This window comes from Schistocerca serialis, chromosome 9, assembly GCF_023864345.2.
Source record: "Schistocerca serialis cubense isolate TAMUIC-IGC-003099 chromosome 9, iqSchSeri2.2, whole genome shotgun sequence".
Lineage (NCBI taxonomy): Eukaryota > Metazoa > Arthropoda > Insecta > Orthoptera > Acrididae > Schistocerca > Schistocerca serialis.
Genome location: NC_064646.1, coordinates 397,313,778 through 397,330,947, shown reverse-complemented (window position 1 = coordinate 397,330,947; position 17,170 = coordinate 397,313,778).

The window sequence follows — 17,170 nt, the reverse complement described above, 5'->3', positions numbered from 1 at the left end:
ATTACGTTGTTTAGAGGCGTATTACGACAACTGTACATTTTGTGTAATTTTTGCAATTTTTTAAGGGCTTGAAAGCAATATGGAAAATCTAGACGAATAAACTTGAAATTAGAGACTCGAATTACATCATGGAGACGATGAACAATTTTCAGCTCCTGAACTGGAATGATGTTGGATAGTTCAGATAAATTTTATTTACAGTATCATATTTATGGATAACACCGTTGTTTACAAACTGACGACGCTAAATAGGAATGCATTCCTCTTACGCAGTGGGATGTATTTGACTGCTAGTATTGATATTTTGGCTGTCAGCCTTTCAGACGTCTGAGTTTGTCGAAAACTATTGTTGTAATGTAGATGTTGGCAATTTACGAGGGGCGTTCAGAAAGTAAGCTCCGATCGGTCGCGAAATGGAAGCGACTAAGAAAATCCGATAAAACTTTGCACAGACGTGTTGGGTAGTGTCTCTAGTATAACCCCAGTTAGCATCACGTCGCTCTTCTCATTTCTGAGCTCGCAGTGAGTGCGTATAGATGTCTAGAAAATAGTGTCTGCCGCCAAGTACGAGGGCCTGGTGAGAAATTTCGCCTGAAGCTATGCAGCTAACATTACATAACTGTCGTGCTGTTTCGTCTTCACGACAATTCTCAGCCGCATTCTGCAGGGGCAATGAAGATGCTCCTGCATCGTTTTCAAATGGAAATGTTAGATTACCCACAATACAGTCCGCAATTGTCTCCCCCTGAGTTTCATCTCTGGTCACATGAACCGCTGTCTTTGAAGACAACATTTTGACACAGACAACGAGGTGTAGGCCAGCGTGGAGAATTGGCGGAAAGCACTGGCGGCTGCATTCAAATGGTTCAAATGGCTCTGAGCACTATGGGACTTAACAGCTATGGTCATCAGTCCCCTAGAACTTAGAACTACTTAAACCTAACTAACCTAAGGACAGCACACAACACCCAGCCATCACGAGGCAGAGAAAATCCCTGACCCCGCCGGGAATCGAACCCGGGAACCCGGGCGTGGAAAGCGAGAACGCTACCGCACGACCACGAGATGCGGGCGGCTGCCTTCTATGATGAGGCTATTGAAAAGTTGGTACAACGCTATGACAAAAGTCTAAGTCAGAACGGCGACTACGTAGAGACGTAACTGAAAGGTGTAGATAATTGTTACAAGTAAAACATTTCTGATGTTCACTGTGGTTTCAATTTGGCAATCAATCGGAGCTTACTTTCTGAACAGGTCTCGTATAAGCACAGCCAGGGATGAAATCCATAGAAAACAGATATTAAACCTCGAAGAGAGATTTATGAAACCTGAAACAGATTGAAGAACAGAATGAGGGAGTTAATCTATAAGGTCTAAACGATAGCTGCTTACAAACTGCCACAATGGTGTGAGGCAAGCCGAGAAGAAAAGTTAGAAATAGAAATCTTGATGTCTACCAAGCCGGGAAATAACCTCAAATGGCCTACAAAAGCCGCCTAAGACACAGCGATTTTGAATATCTTCTCACTCTCTTACGCCATGGGCTTGGTCGTCTATTTCGTTAACATCATTAATTTAAACTTTCTCATGAGAGTAATAAAAGAAGAAAAATAATTACTTTTATATTTCATCATAAACGTAACACTTTCAAGCGCAGTAACTTCATAGTAGGAAGGTCAGAAAAACATAACGATTTATTTGTTAATTTTATGCTGTTAAAATTCAAAAATTTTGAGGTGCAATTTACACAAACTTCTGTTTTACTGTTTGTAAGTCCTAGAAAAAGAGGTCCTTAATATTCAAGGATGGTATCGCTCATACCTGACATCTCGTCAGCAATGTGTCATGTCCGGAGTCAAGTGACATTGGAGTCAAGTAGCATCAGGAGTCCCCAGGGCCCGGTATTCGGTCCTACACCCTTTTTGTTGTACGCCACTGAGGTGTCATCATTTTGTCCTACTGCAAATACCACATGTGCGACGTTGACCTGTTGTATCTAAGCGCAAAATTAGTAAACCTGAAGACAGCTATCAGAATCTCGGTGCTGACCTGTGTGCACTACCAAAATGCGCGCAGGGTATGGGGTAAAGCTCATCCCAATAAAAAAATCAGGCGGAACTTCTTGGTAATTCTAGCGTCATTAGCCCGAAACATCTGGAATCCCTATGATGTTTAACCGTAAGTGGAACAAATATCAACTTCTCTCCTTCAGCAGAGAGTGAAGGAGCAATAACAGTTGAGAACCTAAATTGGTCGGAGCACGTAATTGGAATGTGCCAGAAGGCCTCAGCATCTCAACATGTACTACAAAAAAATAAAAATCTCTTCTCTCTTAAGTTGAAAAAGAAACTTGTACAAACACTTATACTTCCAGTTATTGAGTAATTAAGTGTTATCTAACCTCCCGCATTGTATTGGGGTACTGAAAAACATCTCCAGCTTCAGAAGACAGCTCATTACATACACGTAAAAGCAACGGTAATTATTACTAATGTCCCTGCATACACTAAAGCAACGGTAATGATTACTAATGTCCCTGCATACACTAGTTACCCTTGTACATCCCTCTTTCCAACCAGATCTTCCTCGTTTCCCAGTATTCTTACCTGTTACAGTCTTCTTAGATTCCTTTTGCCAAGAGCTTGCTAAGTCAGAATACATCTATTTTGTATACTTATAAATTCTTTTTATGTCTTCCACTGCCATTAATGTTACTATTATCATTATTATTCTTATTACCAGTGTCTTTATTATTATTACTACTGTCACTATTCGTGGTAAAAACAGCGGCAGTAGTAGTGAAAATACTGCCAGTGTTAACTCTGTTAGTTCATATTCAGCATTATTTATTCACATCGTCAGCCACTTAAATGATTTTAATAGTATTTTTCATGTTGAAATTCTTAGATAACTATGATTTGAGAAAGGTAATGCATGTGCGAATCACCGGTCCGACGTAAGAGAAGGCTTGATGGCCCTAATCAGATCAGGTTAATTAAATAAATAAATAAATAAAAATAAATTTTAGGCGAAACCTCGCGTGGCGCGCATGAGTCGTAGCCTAGGTGGTTTTTGTCGGTTAATTTGAGGCCATTGCCCGGATTGATAGACCACGAATACCATATATCAATTTGTTCGGCACGACTTCAGCTACTCCTCTGTGGCATGTTATAAACAGTTGTCACGGACACCCAGTATAGTGAAGTTGTTGTTAGTGTGCCTAACACTCGTCTCGGCAGTCTACTTGCAACTGTTACATCGTTTCGATAAACTTCTCAATTTTCATGCAGCACAGAAGAGCAATGGAAACACGCTAACGTATAATATACAATGAAATTTTAATTTTTGTCTTGAGACAAATAGAACTCATTGTTTCAGGAATAAATTAAAACAGTTCCAATCCCCCAATTCGAGAAAAGTTTTCGGGACATTTCCCTTGACTATCAGACGAATGCCATAGCAGGAAGTCAGCTTTCAAAGGTTTCCATTTGGGTTTCTTCTGTCTCACTCAGTGCCTGTTGGGATTTTCGTTTGTGGAGAACGAAGTTCTACATCAGCCCGGTCCTGATATCACGAGTTTGGAATGAAAGGTCAATTAAGAAACTCGGTTAAGCAACGTGTCATTGCAATCGTCTGGGCTCGTCTGGTCAAAGAACCTTCAGAATTGCAAAAATATCAGAAAACTATTCAAGACTGGCTCTAATGTGATGTAGATGATCCTGGCTGTAAAATATTGTCCGACGATGAAATAATTGCCAGAGTCCTCGACGACAGCAAGGAAGAGCAAGGGTGGCAAAGACCGCACTTAAAAAGGCCCATCCACTGAGGAAGTTCCTCACTGCTCTTGAAACTGCTGTAAATTGGTTGAAAAGAGAAGGAGAAGATGGTGCTGTGCAACTACTTTCTTTAAAATGTTTGCGATATTTAGTGGCAAAAAATGAGCCCCAGCACTGGAAAAAAAGAACAACTTCTTTTACTAGCCTACTGGCCTAGTTTAATTGCGATTTTGAAATTTTCAAACTAGGCTATGTAGTCAGTTCCGTATGTAATTTGCAAGTCGTATGACACAGAATATGGATGTCCAGTTTCATGTTTCTTTGTTACATATTCCTACAATAACAATGGTTCAATATATTATTGTAAATGATCGAGTATTCGAAAAATCACTTATTCGAACAACCCCTGCAACAGACGCTCTCCTGCTGTAATTACGTCAAAAGGTAGATAACAGTTGTATTTAGTATCTGTACGGAAACTGTTTAAATAACACAAGCATCGCTATGCGGCTAAGTATGGGGATGAAAATGAAAGAAAATAGCCTTCATATCTGGTTTACGATTTTACTTCTCAACCTTACACGTCCCTCAAAATCCTGAAAATCCTAATTTACGTATCGGCTTTGCGCTATGCTGTATTGTTATTTACACAGTGACGTCGTTCAACGAACAAAATTATATATGTATTGTAAATTGCACGATAATTTATTTGCGGAAACGGTAGGCTTCTGTGCATGTCGCAGAATTTGCTCGAAGAATAATGAAACTAACATCAAACATAAGTTACTGAGTGAAACCGGCCAAATATTTTTATCTTCGCATCCATAGTTGCTCCTAAGCTGGAATATCATTAAAAACTTGTGAGATTCTTTGTTTTATTTTATTCAGTGATTACGATATGAATGTTTTCAAGTACCGTTCAGGAGAAAATGGAATTTTAAGAGTAGGTCACATTGAAAGCACTAAGAAGAAAGTCCTCGCAATAATATCTTTACATAACGCAGCCTAGTGCGAACGAAAGTGTCATCAGAATACAGGACTCCCATGTGAATATACAGTAACAGCAAAGCAACAACCACTTAACATGTCCATTAAGCAGGCATTAAGAAACGTACACAGAGGAAAGTTTGCAAAGCAGCCAGCAATAAACAGTGCGTGCGTGTGTGTGTGTGTGCACGGAAATGTCAGTCGGCACCTTTTTCTTTGCAAGTGTTTTTAATTTTTATTAGCTTTCTACATTGTGTCGATAATCGTGAAAGAGAGGCTAAGAAGTAGTATTAGAATCGGCCAAAGGAACATCTTAACTTTCGTTTGAAGGATTTACAGAAAATCCACGAAATCCTTTTATTTAATGTATTGTTTGGCTATTCCTTTGCTCGAAGCCGAACGTTTTCTATAATATTTGATATGTGTTTGTTGGCCACTGCACTGACTGTACCAGTACACTTTATGCAGACAGCTGAGTGGCACAATATCGGCTCTAGATATGCCTTACCATGAGAAACACTGTATGATATTTAAATAGCCGATTAATTTACTGTTTAACATTTCTTTAAGACTGATTTCTGTCGTTTTTTATATGAACCGAGAGACGATAGGTAATATTAACTTCCTTGAATTCTCAATTTGAGTCATTATGGATTATGTTGTGAGTTCTGCAAATTTGATTAAAATAACAGCCACAAAGTTTTTACTTATTTAAAACTGCTCACTGTCTCTGTGCTACAACGACACAGAAAATGACGATACATGATCTAATGCACATTATATTTTCTGTGACTCTTGTGTTAATCATTAACGAATTGTGTAACTTATTTTCGACACAACCACAACGTTGTGTCATTGATCTACATTGAGAAGAATACACCACTTTATACTTCAGCATCCAACACACGCACTGTTCTCTGTACATTGTTTTTAAACTATTTGTTTTACCACATCATTAGATCGTGTAGAATGTAAAACAGTCTTTGATCGCATTTCATTTCTTTTATAGCTATAATACAATCACCTTATATTTCTATAAAATCAAAATGAATGTGTAAATTTATTAATGGCAGAAGTACTACAGCATAAAACCGCACTGTAAATCAAATAAGAAGCAACTAAGAAGCAACTATTATACAAAGTACATAAAACACATAGCAAGACAGATATCTCAGATGATGTAAAAACATAATAAAATTATGATAAACAGAGTCGATCCGCAATGAGACGCCAGTTTTAGCATTCTGTGCTTGTAGCTGCGATGCAAGCAACTTGTATAAAATGCTATTTCCAATACTGTTGACTGCTATTGTATGTTACCACTGATAAATCTGCACATTATTTATTTTTTTTTTTTCATTTTTAGACAGACATTTATGATGATGATCGTATAGATCTTAACCGGTCATAAATTAAAAGAAAAGGTTTTGCGATCAAAGAGTGTTTCATATTCAAGAAGTATCTGTATTTACTATGTATATGTTATTATCTTTCTAGATTTGGCTGGTATTATCTCCTATAAGAATATGATGTTTTTAAATAACGTATGTGGCAATTACACAGATTTAATCAGTATGAAAAGGATTCAAAATGGCTGGCGAAAAAAATTTAATTAAAGTAAAATACAAATTATCTAGAATCAGATTTCGATTCAAACGAGACGAGAAGCATTTATGAGATTACCTGTGCGCTGGCCTGAATGGCAGCACATGCATCACACGACTTTAGCATCTCGCTTCTTGTTGATCGTGTCGCTGTTATCTTAATTGCAACTAGTTCTGTGCTAATAGATAGAGGCATATTGGCAACCTCACTTAATATAATCACTCCGACATTTTACTACAGCTGAGTCATCGACAGATGTAGAATGAACTTCAGGTGTGCCGCACTCCAATGTGTTGGGATCCTTGTTATTCACGTTGTATATTAATGACCTAGTAGAGAATACATTAACAGTAACACACATGCATATGGTGCAGTATTGTCTGAAATGCACAAATTTTCAATTAGATGCGGATAAAATTTCAGTGTGGTGCAAGGGTTGGTAACCTGCTTTAAATTTACTGAAATTTTAAATTATTCAGTTTATAAAACCAAGAAAAAGTATCATAAGCCTACATCTTCAGTGATTCAGAATCAGAATCATTCAACATTTATAGGGTATAAAATGGAATGATCACATAGCTTCAGACATAGGTAAAGAAGGTGGCAGACATGGTTCATTGACAGGGGACTAGAAAATTATAGTCAGTCTACAAAAGAAACTACTTACAAAGGATCTGTGAGTTGAATCTTAGAATATTGGTCACTTGTGTACGATCGATACAAGACAGGACTAAAAGGGGATATCGAAAGGGCAAAGAAAGATGTCATGAATGTTCACGGGTTTTTCGGCACTTGGTAGAGCGTCACGAAAACGTTGGAAAACCTTTACCGACAGTCTCTTGAAGAAAGACGAAAGTTATATCGTGAAAACCTACTTACACAATACCATGAGTCAGTATTAAGTGAAGAATCCGATGACATTCTTCAGTCCCCTACATATCGCTCCTGTAGGGATCGTGTAGACTGTATTAGACTATTTACAGCATGCACAAAGGCATTCGAACAGTCATTCTCCCTACGCTCCATACGCAACTGGAATGAGAAGAGACTTTGATATATGTTACCAGCCTAAGTGTCCTCTGCCAATCATTTTACAGTGGTTTACAGAGAATTTATGCAGATGTATGTATAGCTAGTTACTAGGATGTGGTGCAACTAGCAGGGATAACTTGGGCACTGTAGTCTAGTTACTAGGATGGGTCATAACTAGGCTGGGGCACATTGGACATTGAAGTCTAGGAAGAGGTTTCTAGGAAGAGGCATACCTAGGCTGGCATAACTGGGGCGTTATTGTCTGGTTATAAGGACAGGGCATAAGTATCCTGGAGCAACTGAGGCACTGCAGTCTTGTTACTGGGATCAGGTATAACTAGCCAGGGGCTAACAGGGCATTGTAGTCTAGTTACAAGGAAGAGACATACCTAGGCTGGCATAACTGGGGCATTGTAGTCTAGTCACTAGGATTGGGCATATCTAGGCTCGATCAATTGAGGCATTGTAGTCTTAATACTAAGATTGGCTATAACTACCCAGGGGTTGCCAGGGAACTGTTGTCTAGTTATTGGGTTGGGGCCTAATAGGGCTGGGGCAACCAAGTCGTTGTAGTCTAGTTACTAGGGTGGGACCTAACAAGGCTGGAGCAGTTATCACGATGTAATCTAGTTACCAGGATGGGGTGTAAATAGACAGGGGTGACTAAGACACTATAGTCTACTTACTTGGATGGAGCCTAACAAGACTGGAGAATTGAGGGTACTGTAGTCTACTTATTAAGACGGGGCATAAGTAGCTTAGAGCATCTGGGGCACTGGAGGTCTAGTTACTGGATGGGAGGTAGCAAAGCTGGGACAAATTTTGTTGCACTCTTGTTACTAGGATTGGATAGTAGGGCCCCAGGGATTTGTAGTCAAGTTACTAGGATAGGGCGAAACAAAGCTGGAGCAGCTAGGGAATTGTAATGTAATTAGTAGGATGGGGTGTAACTTGGATGGCGCAACTGAAGCACTGTAGTCAACTTTTTTGGATGAAGCCTAACAACGCTGGAACAAGCGGTTCACTGTAGAATTAGGGTGAGGTGTAACTATGCTGGGACGAATGGGAAATTGTAGTCTTGCTACTTGGATAAGGCATAACAAGGCTGGAGCAACCAGACGGTTGCCGGCTAGTTAATAGGATGGGACATAGAAACGGAAAAAAATTAGAAAGGCACGGTAAAACTGAATTTGAAATATTAATAAAATTGTCAGTCAAGTGAAGCATTTCCATATATTGAAATAATGACATTCTGACATAAGGATATGATAACCATTTAGTCATCTTCAGTCTGCGGACGGTGCTTTTTTCATTGCACCTATGCACCCGTAAACGAAAAAAGACGTAACACAAGAAGTTGAAGACCGCAGATATGTCATATATAAATTCAGTTATATATGAATTTGAAATGGTTTAAATTTAATGATACTTTCAATGAAGACGGTCTATGCACTCAGCTTTGAAAGCTAAGATTGGTAACGACCGGAATGAGTATACGAGTGTTGGAACTTTAATAGCGGCAACTATTTCTTTACAGCTCGTACAAAATAGATACGTATTTCAAACTTTTAATGACTTTCAAAGTAGTCACCAGCATTGTGTATAACCTGTTGCCAGCGATGTGGAGGTCGTAGTGATACTCTTAGCGGTGCCAGTTGTGTTGACGGCTCGAGCGGTGCGGTCTATTGCCCGACGAATTTGTAGCAGTTCTGAAGCGGATACCGTGAAGTGTTTTCTTAAGTTTAGAAATCTTTCAACTTCCATCGAAACAGCTGTTGGCTCAACTGTCTTCTTAGAATAAACGATTAATATTTGTTGTGACAGACCAGGGGGCATACAGTGGCACAAGAGGTCTTGTAAAAATGATACTCCCTGCTACAAATTACTTATCACTGATATGTAACAAAGCATTAAACAATGACGAATATAGCGCCAGGCCTACTGCAGACAGTATTATCTGATCACCTAAGTTGTCAGCGAGAAGAATAAACATAGTAGCAACTGGAATACTAGCGGTCTCTGCCGATTCAGTTCCAGGGAGACGAGAAGTCTAGAAAATGTGGGCGCACCGCACTGGCATTGAGGATTCGAACTGCACTGGCGCCAAGACGAAAGCTGACCCATCTTATTAAATCGCACATAAGCAGAAACAACAATTTCAGTTGCGGTTCATTTCTTTATAAGACTTTACGATTTAAAAGTCAAATCACGTTTCTTACAAAAATGTTGTGTAACACTAGGAATACGTCTGTAATTATTAAACATTTTTATAAAAAATGTATTCTTCCTTATGAGGCTGGGTGGCTATAATTAAACTGCAGCTACTCGCAGAAGTCCAGTGTGGGATGTAACAATCGTTTGGCAGCAAAACTTGGTAGATATTCTAATGCGTTAATATCGAATCGATTTAGCTCAAAACATTGTTCCAGATTTGGCCACCAGGTGCAAATCTGGCGCTGTGAATGTAAGAAAGACGCATAGAAATATTTCCGTCTGTAATGGACTAGGAACGAGACGTGGGCAGAAAAGATCAAATGAGTGAGAAAGGTATAATATTGATTATATTATTATTAACCAGCCTCTTAACACAATTTGTTCAATACAAGCAGTGAGGACGTTGGACAGATGCTGTACCCGTAAAACGACGTGATCACCAGTTGCTCGCAGTAGTTCTGGTGGAATCTGACAACGTGTTCCTGTATACTGGCCTTCAGATCAAATAGAGAACGAATGTATCCCTGGTAAACGCATTCTTTTAGATATCCCCAGCAGCAAAAATCACATGGATTCAGGTCAGATGATATTGCTGGCCATACATCTGGAAAACCTCTAGAAATGGCAGGTTCGAGGAAGGTTGCATTAAGCCGATCATTCAAAGGGATAGCGAAGTGAGGTGTTGTCCCATCTTGCATGAAAACAGTGGTTTCCGTACAGCAGCGCTCTTCCAAAGCTGGAATCACATGCTGTACAAGGAAGTACATCTGTCAGCCCCTCTAGGTGTATTCTCTTCAAAGAAGAACTGACTGAAAATAAAGGTACTTGTGAACCCACAACACGCAGTCGCATGCAGCGAATGCAGTGGCTTTTCGTGCACAATGCGCTACTACAATACTCGGTAGTTGTGTGTATTCACTGCACTCTACAGCGTAAAATGTGCCTCGACAATCCACAGAATATTGCCCCGCAACATGTCAAAAACTTCAATCCGTGCCAAAGACCGAATAGTAAATTCAGAACGTAGCTACGGATCGTGAGATTTCAGTTGCTACACCGTCTGGAACTTGTAAGGGCACCAATGTAAAATACACTCCTGGAAATGGAAAAAAGAACACATTGACACCGGTGTGTCAGACCCACCATACTTGCTCCGGACACTGCGAGAGGGCTGTACAAGCAATGATCACACGCACGGCACAGCGGACACACCAGGAACCGCGGTGTTGGCCGTCGAATGGCGCTAGCTGCGCAGCATTTGTGCACCGCCGCCGTCAGTGTCAGCCAGTTTGCCGTGGCATACGGAGCTCCATCGCAGTCTTTAACACTGGTAGCATGCCGCGACAGCGTGGACGTGAACCGTATGTGCAGTTGACGGACTTTGAGCGAGGGCGTATAGTGGGCATGCGGGAGGCCGGGTGGACGTACCGCCGAATTGCTCAACACGTGGGGCGTGAGGTCTCCACAGTACATCGATGTTATCGCCAGTGGTCGGCGGAAGGTGCACGTGCCCGTCGACCTGGGACCGGACCGCAGTGACGCACGGATGCACGCCAAGACCGTAGGATCCTACGCAGTGCCGTAGGGGACCGCACCGCCACTTCCCAGCAAATTAGGGACACTGTTGCTCCTGGGGTATCGGCGAGGACCATTCGCAACCGTCTCCATGAAGCTGGGCTACGGTCCCGCACACCGTTAGGCCGTCTTCCGCTCACGCCCCAACATCGTGCAGCCCGCCTCCAGTGGTGTCGCGACAGGCGTGAATGGAGGGACGAATGGAGACGTGTCGTCTTCAGCGATGACAGTCGCTTCTGCCTTGGTGCCAATGATGGTCGTATGCGTGTTTGGCACCGTGCAGGTGAGCACCACAATCAGGACTGCATACGACCGAGGCACACAGGGCCAACACCCGGCATCATGGTGTGGGGAGCGATCTCCTACACTGGCCGTACACCACTGGTGATCGTCGAGGGGACACTGAATAGTGCACGGTACATCCAAACCGTCATCGAACCCATCGTTCTACCATTCCTAGACCGGCAAGGGAACTTGCTGTTCCAACAGGACAATGCACGTCCGCATGTATCCCGTGCCACCCAACGTGTTCTAGAAGGTGTAAGTCAACTACCCTGGCCAGCAAGATCTCCGGATCTGTCCCCCATTGAGCATGTTTGGGACTGGATGAAGCGTCTTCTCACGCGGTCTGCACGTCCAGCACGAACGCTGGTCCAACTGAGGCGCCAGGTGGAAATGGCATGGCAAGCCGTTCCACAGGACTACATCCAGCATCTCTACGATCGTCTCCATGGGAGAATAGCAGCCTGCATTGCTGCGAAAGGTGGATACACACTGTACTAGTGCCGACATTGTGCATGCTCTGTTGCCTGTGTCTATGTGCCTGTGGTTCTGTCAGTGTGATCATGTGATGTATCTGACCCCAGGAATGTGTCAATAAAGTTTCCCCTTCCTGGGACTATGAATTCACGGTGTTCTTATTTCAATTTCCAGGAGTGTAGTCCGTACTTTTGACCATGGGATGGAAAATCCTCATGACACTGCACTAGCACTAGTGCTAACCCGGAACAAATGTTGCTTGGTCAGTTACATCAACAGCAGACTTGTCAGTAACTTCTACTTGGATAGGTAGCGTTCCTCTTCCAGTTGCCTCACCAAGCTCTCTCGTATATTCGAATTTCAGTGTCATTTTCTTTAAACCATTTAATGACATGGTGCGTCTCCTCTGACCTTTTATTAGTGTTAGAGTACAGCGCGAGATTTGCACCTGCTGGCCAAAATTAAAACTTTTTTTCCAGTTTAAATCCGTTCTGCATTAACGCGTTGACGTATATACCATGTTTGGCTGCCTTGCGATACTTAGCAGTCCACGCTAGATCTCCGTAAGCTGATGCAACTTATTTAGAACCATCTAGTACGAGGGTGGCAAACGTGTGTTTCGTGATACAATGGTGGCACACTCGACTTGTAGGATGACTACACAAACAGATACGGAGATCACTCTGCATGGAAACTTTGTTGGAGTATGTATAATATTTTGCAGTATTTCGGGATTCTTGTAATGGTAATTTCCAAGATTGATTGTCTGTCGAAGTCGCGGGGTCCAAACGGTACAAATCGAACGTGCGATCGTAAATCGATCATGCAACTCTGGTGGCGGGCGTTACGAGTATGTTTACGGTAGTCACTACATCAATTACAAAAGAAGAGCGTTACAAAAATACTTGCAGTTGCAAAGCAGACGTCTTACCTTATTCGTCACCGGTGATTTCGCCATGTTAAAGTCCATTACGGTGGCCTCGATGGAGAATTTGGAAGAGTCGAACCATGTATTCTTCCTGATACTCGTTCGTTTTCCGCACTGTCCGCAATGAAATTGTAACGCTATTTCAGCATTGAAACGGTTCTTACGAAGTTTTACACACTTCGCACCACCACAGTCTACACAGTCCATTTTTTCCTCATCTGGTAGTACTCCATATTTCCAACAAAAAGTCAAACAATTTTCTACGCTGGATAAACATGGAATTGGATTTTTCCATGTGAGAGAAACCGTCGAAGAAACATCAAGAACACCAGGCCTCCCACTCACTAACAACATAAATTGTCTGGGTTTTCCTAGCAATTCACAAATAATTCACCGAGGTATGTAATTTAGAGAAACTGCGGGAACAACGGGAAACAGATAAAAATGACGATCACAAATAATTGATCACAGCGCCAGCTACCGGAGTCGCATTATTGATTTACGATCGCACGTTCGATATTATCGTTTGGACTCAGCGATAGGCAATCATTCTTGGAAATTACCCTTATAACTATAAAATTTATAATTTTCCAACAGAAACTGATTAGATAAACCTCGATAAACACCGTGGATGACTGATTTCCAGAGTCAAATTATCCTGAATACAACAGTATTGTCGAAGATCTCCATGCCCATTAAATATAAATGCCTGTGAGAATTTATGTTATGCGTTCGCAGCAAAGTGCAATCACTTTGTTTTCGTTGCTACAGATTGGCGAAACTTCGAAGGCTTACCTTCTGACTGCAGTTGTTGCTCAGTGATCTTACCGCATTCCGCTGTTGACTCGGGACAGCTGTCCATATTGCTCGCTAGTCGCCTCGTCTTAAACTGTTACTAAGCAACGGACTGTGTCGCTACAGAGATCCCTATATTGTTGAGAACAGCGTCAAGTTGCGGATATGTTTAAGAGGGAAGATGGAATATAATACCCGTACAACTAAGCATCTAAACAGCTATAATGGCAGCGGTCTAACTAGACTGGGACGCCAGCGATAATGCTACCGAGGATAAGGTACATCTGGCAAAAAAAGAGAAAAAACTGAGAAAAAATTAAAATAGGAAGGGAAAGTGGAAAAACTTAGTAAAGTCGATCAGCCAAGAGAAGGCTTTCACGATGTTAAAATAATAAACGATTGTTTTGAAAATCACACTTACGTAAATAAATACGGTTTATTTACATTCTTTACACAAGTCAAAGATCAGTCTGCATGAGGATACGAACATCTATGAGTAGAGTATGTGAAACGAAAGGGATGAGATGTGAGCAAGTTTTGCGGCCAAGACTCTGACGGAGTACTCGTCATGACTGGCGTATGTGTTGGCGTGTAAAAAAAAAGTCACAACATAAATTCAGCCCTCACAGGCGCTGTAGAGACTAACAGGCTAGCCAAGAAACAACTCTGTATTTCGAAACACTTGAGAACATCTACAGATTTTTTGGTCACAGTGTAATACCGTGTTAAGACTCAAAAACTTGTTCCTTGAATGCTTCCAAGGTAGCACTAATGAAACCAAGCCCAACGCTATGGGCTGACATTTAGGAAATCATATATGTGCTTAAAGAGGTTCATTGACCTCCTTAAGACTCCCACAAACGTAATTCGTAAGGGTAAGTAATTTAATGAACAAACTGTAGCGATAGGTCCTAAACCCATAATCTTAGCCCTTTCAGATTCAATATAACCCATTTGAAACAATTCTGACAGTATGGGCGTTGCAGCTGCATATTTCTTAGAAACGGCGTTGTCAGGAAACAGGATTTGAATTCAACGTCTGGTCATCGACGAGGTTCTTAGAGGTAGGGGAAGGATAGATAAAAAAAAGTCCCACCATATCCTTATGAGTCGGATTATTCTGCATTTGTCTCAACCGATTTGAGGTAAATCGCAAAAAAACTTCAATCTCGATGCGCAGACGAAGGTCTGAATCGCTAATCTTCCCAGTGTGAGTCAGTATTACCAAACCGTCAATCGCTCGATGTTGCCAGAAATCAAACGATCATTTGACAGACTCCAAGGTGGTTATAATTAAAGTGCACCTATTCACAGAGGTCCATTGTGAGCAATAACTGTCGTATGGTAGATGTACTAATGGGTTAATGCCCAACCGGGAAACAAACCGACGCATTCCGTCGACGGTTGACATCGCATGCGAGACCTGACGAGCAAAACGTTCTTGATCTGACTCCAGCTATATATAACAAGAACAAAATTGTAAATATCTGCCGAAACACTAGATAAAACGTAACTCTACAGGGTGTTAAAAATATTCCATATTTTGAGGGTGGTAATATGGACCGAAATAAGAAAAAAAAGGCCAGTAATTGGGGGCTCTAAAGTGCATACCTTAAGAACTGTGAGAACTTGCTCATCTTTGTTAATGTGAGAAACACGCTTCTACTGAACAACAACGCTCATAGTTGTTAAGGAATGTATTTTAGACCCTGTGTGTAGTGGATATTTTTTCCTTGGTTTGGTCTAAAATGAGGAATATTTTCAACTGGGTGGCATGTCAGGCGAAACGGTTAGTCTCTACTGACAGGCGAAGTCCACTTAGTGATGCAATATAGTCATGCAGAAACGTGTGGACGTTGGGACACAAGGCGGTTAATCTACACTGGCAGGCATAATCCGCTTAGAAGAGCAGTACGACCATGCGGACATCAGGTCGTAAATTTTGCGACGCATTTGTGGGAAGACTGTTCTACACAGAGAAAAAGCAACCAACACACTGATGTGTGTACATATTAATGTACCACATAAAAAAATTTGCACTTCAGCATATATATGTATATATATGAGTCTCTCTATCTATCTCTCTCTCTCTCTCCCTCTCTCTCTGTGTGTGTGCGTGTGTGTTTTTGAGTAGAGATTACGACGGTTCATACAATGACTGACTGAGAGATTCAAGAGACGGAAGCTTGATGACCCTCTGGGAGTAAGAAGCAGGCCACCCGCAAGACTTTGACTTGTCAGCAGTTGCTGACAAAGCTGCTGATGACGAAGCTTGACAGCCGGTTTCACCTCTCCCACTGACACCTGAGTATCGAGTATCGAGTAACAAAGATTTGCTTCTCGATGGAATTAAAGGATCTCGGAGTTAACGGCAGTCACGACCTCCGAGTAACAGCCAATGGCGACCTTGGTGTAAGACTTACTTCGGTGTCGAGGCCGTTCCTGACGTAACAATTCCTAGGTCGTTCACGAAGGACATGAAAGCTGTCTAAATGGCTTTTCGAAGAAATCAACACACAAATCGCGTCAGTCTCAGATAGACGTTAGAAACTGGCGCACGTATGTTGCGTACTTCCCAGTGGAAACGACGGGCCATTGCGATCTTAAGCTGTGTGATGTCATTCAGTTAGTAAATAATGATATTAGTATGAACCGGTCTGTATGTTAAACCGTGAAATTCCAAATTGTAAGGAGTTTTTCCTCTGATCTTCAAGTTTTATAACATGCTTCAGCTCCAGTTTCATCAGATCGTCATAACAGGGATTATTATGTAAATAATGGAGATATTTTGAAACATGTTTCTTGTAGCGGCCATTTCGCAGCAGCTGTATATAAATTGCAGTTGTTTCAAAGAAAATGCCTTTTTTGCATGCTGCACATCGAAATTTTTATTTTTATTTATGCACCCAGACGCGTTTTTCCCTTTGTACAAGGCATCTTCAGTGGGTGTCCTGAAATATTACATGATTTGTCCATTTTTACTAATAGGTTATGGTTTCAAAGCTAGGTTATAGACTTAAAAACAGTTCTTTAACGTTTTTTTATGAAATGGAAATGTACTTACAGGTAACTTCTGATTCACTGCATCGAAGCAAACTGCTTTTTCTCATCTGGCAACCAGGTGGACTTCTTACAGTTCACTTTCAGTTCATTGTTTACGTTACACATTACTGTAACTGCCATCTTTTTAATACAGACTTTCATTTGCTTTTCTAAGTATTACCACCATTCTCAGTTTTCCCCATTCAACTGTTTTGTGGATGTGTGTGTGTGTGTGTGTGTGTGTGTGTGTGTGTGTGTATTAGAGAGTCCTTATTTTTTTAATAAAAAAAATTATTTATTTTATTTTTATTACTATTTTTTATTCATTTATTTATTCTTAAAAATAACAATAGTTGTTATTATTATTATTTTATTTTTCTGTATGTACTTATGAGAGGAAACAGATGTGTAATCATTTGTTGGTATTTCTGTCTATTATATGATCAATCAGTGTAAA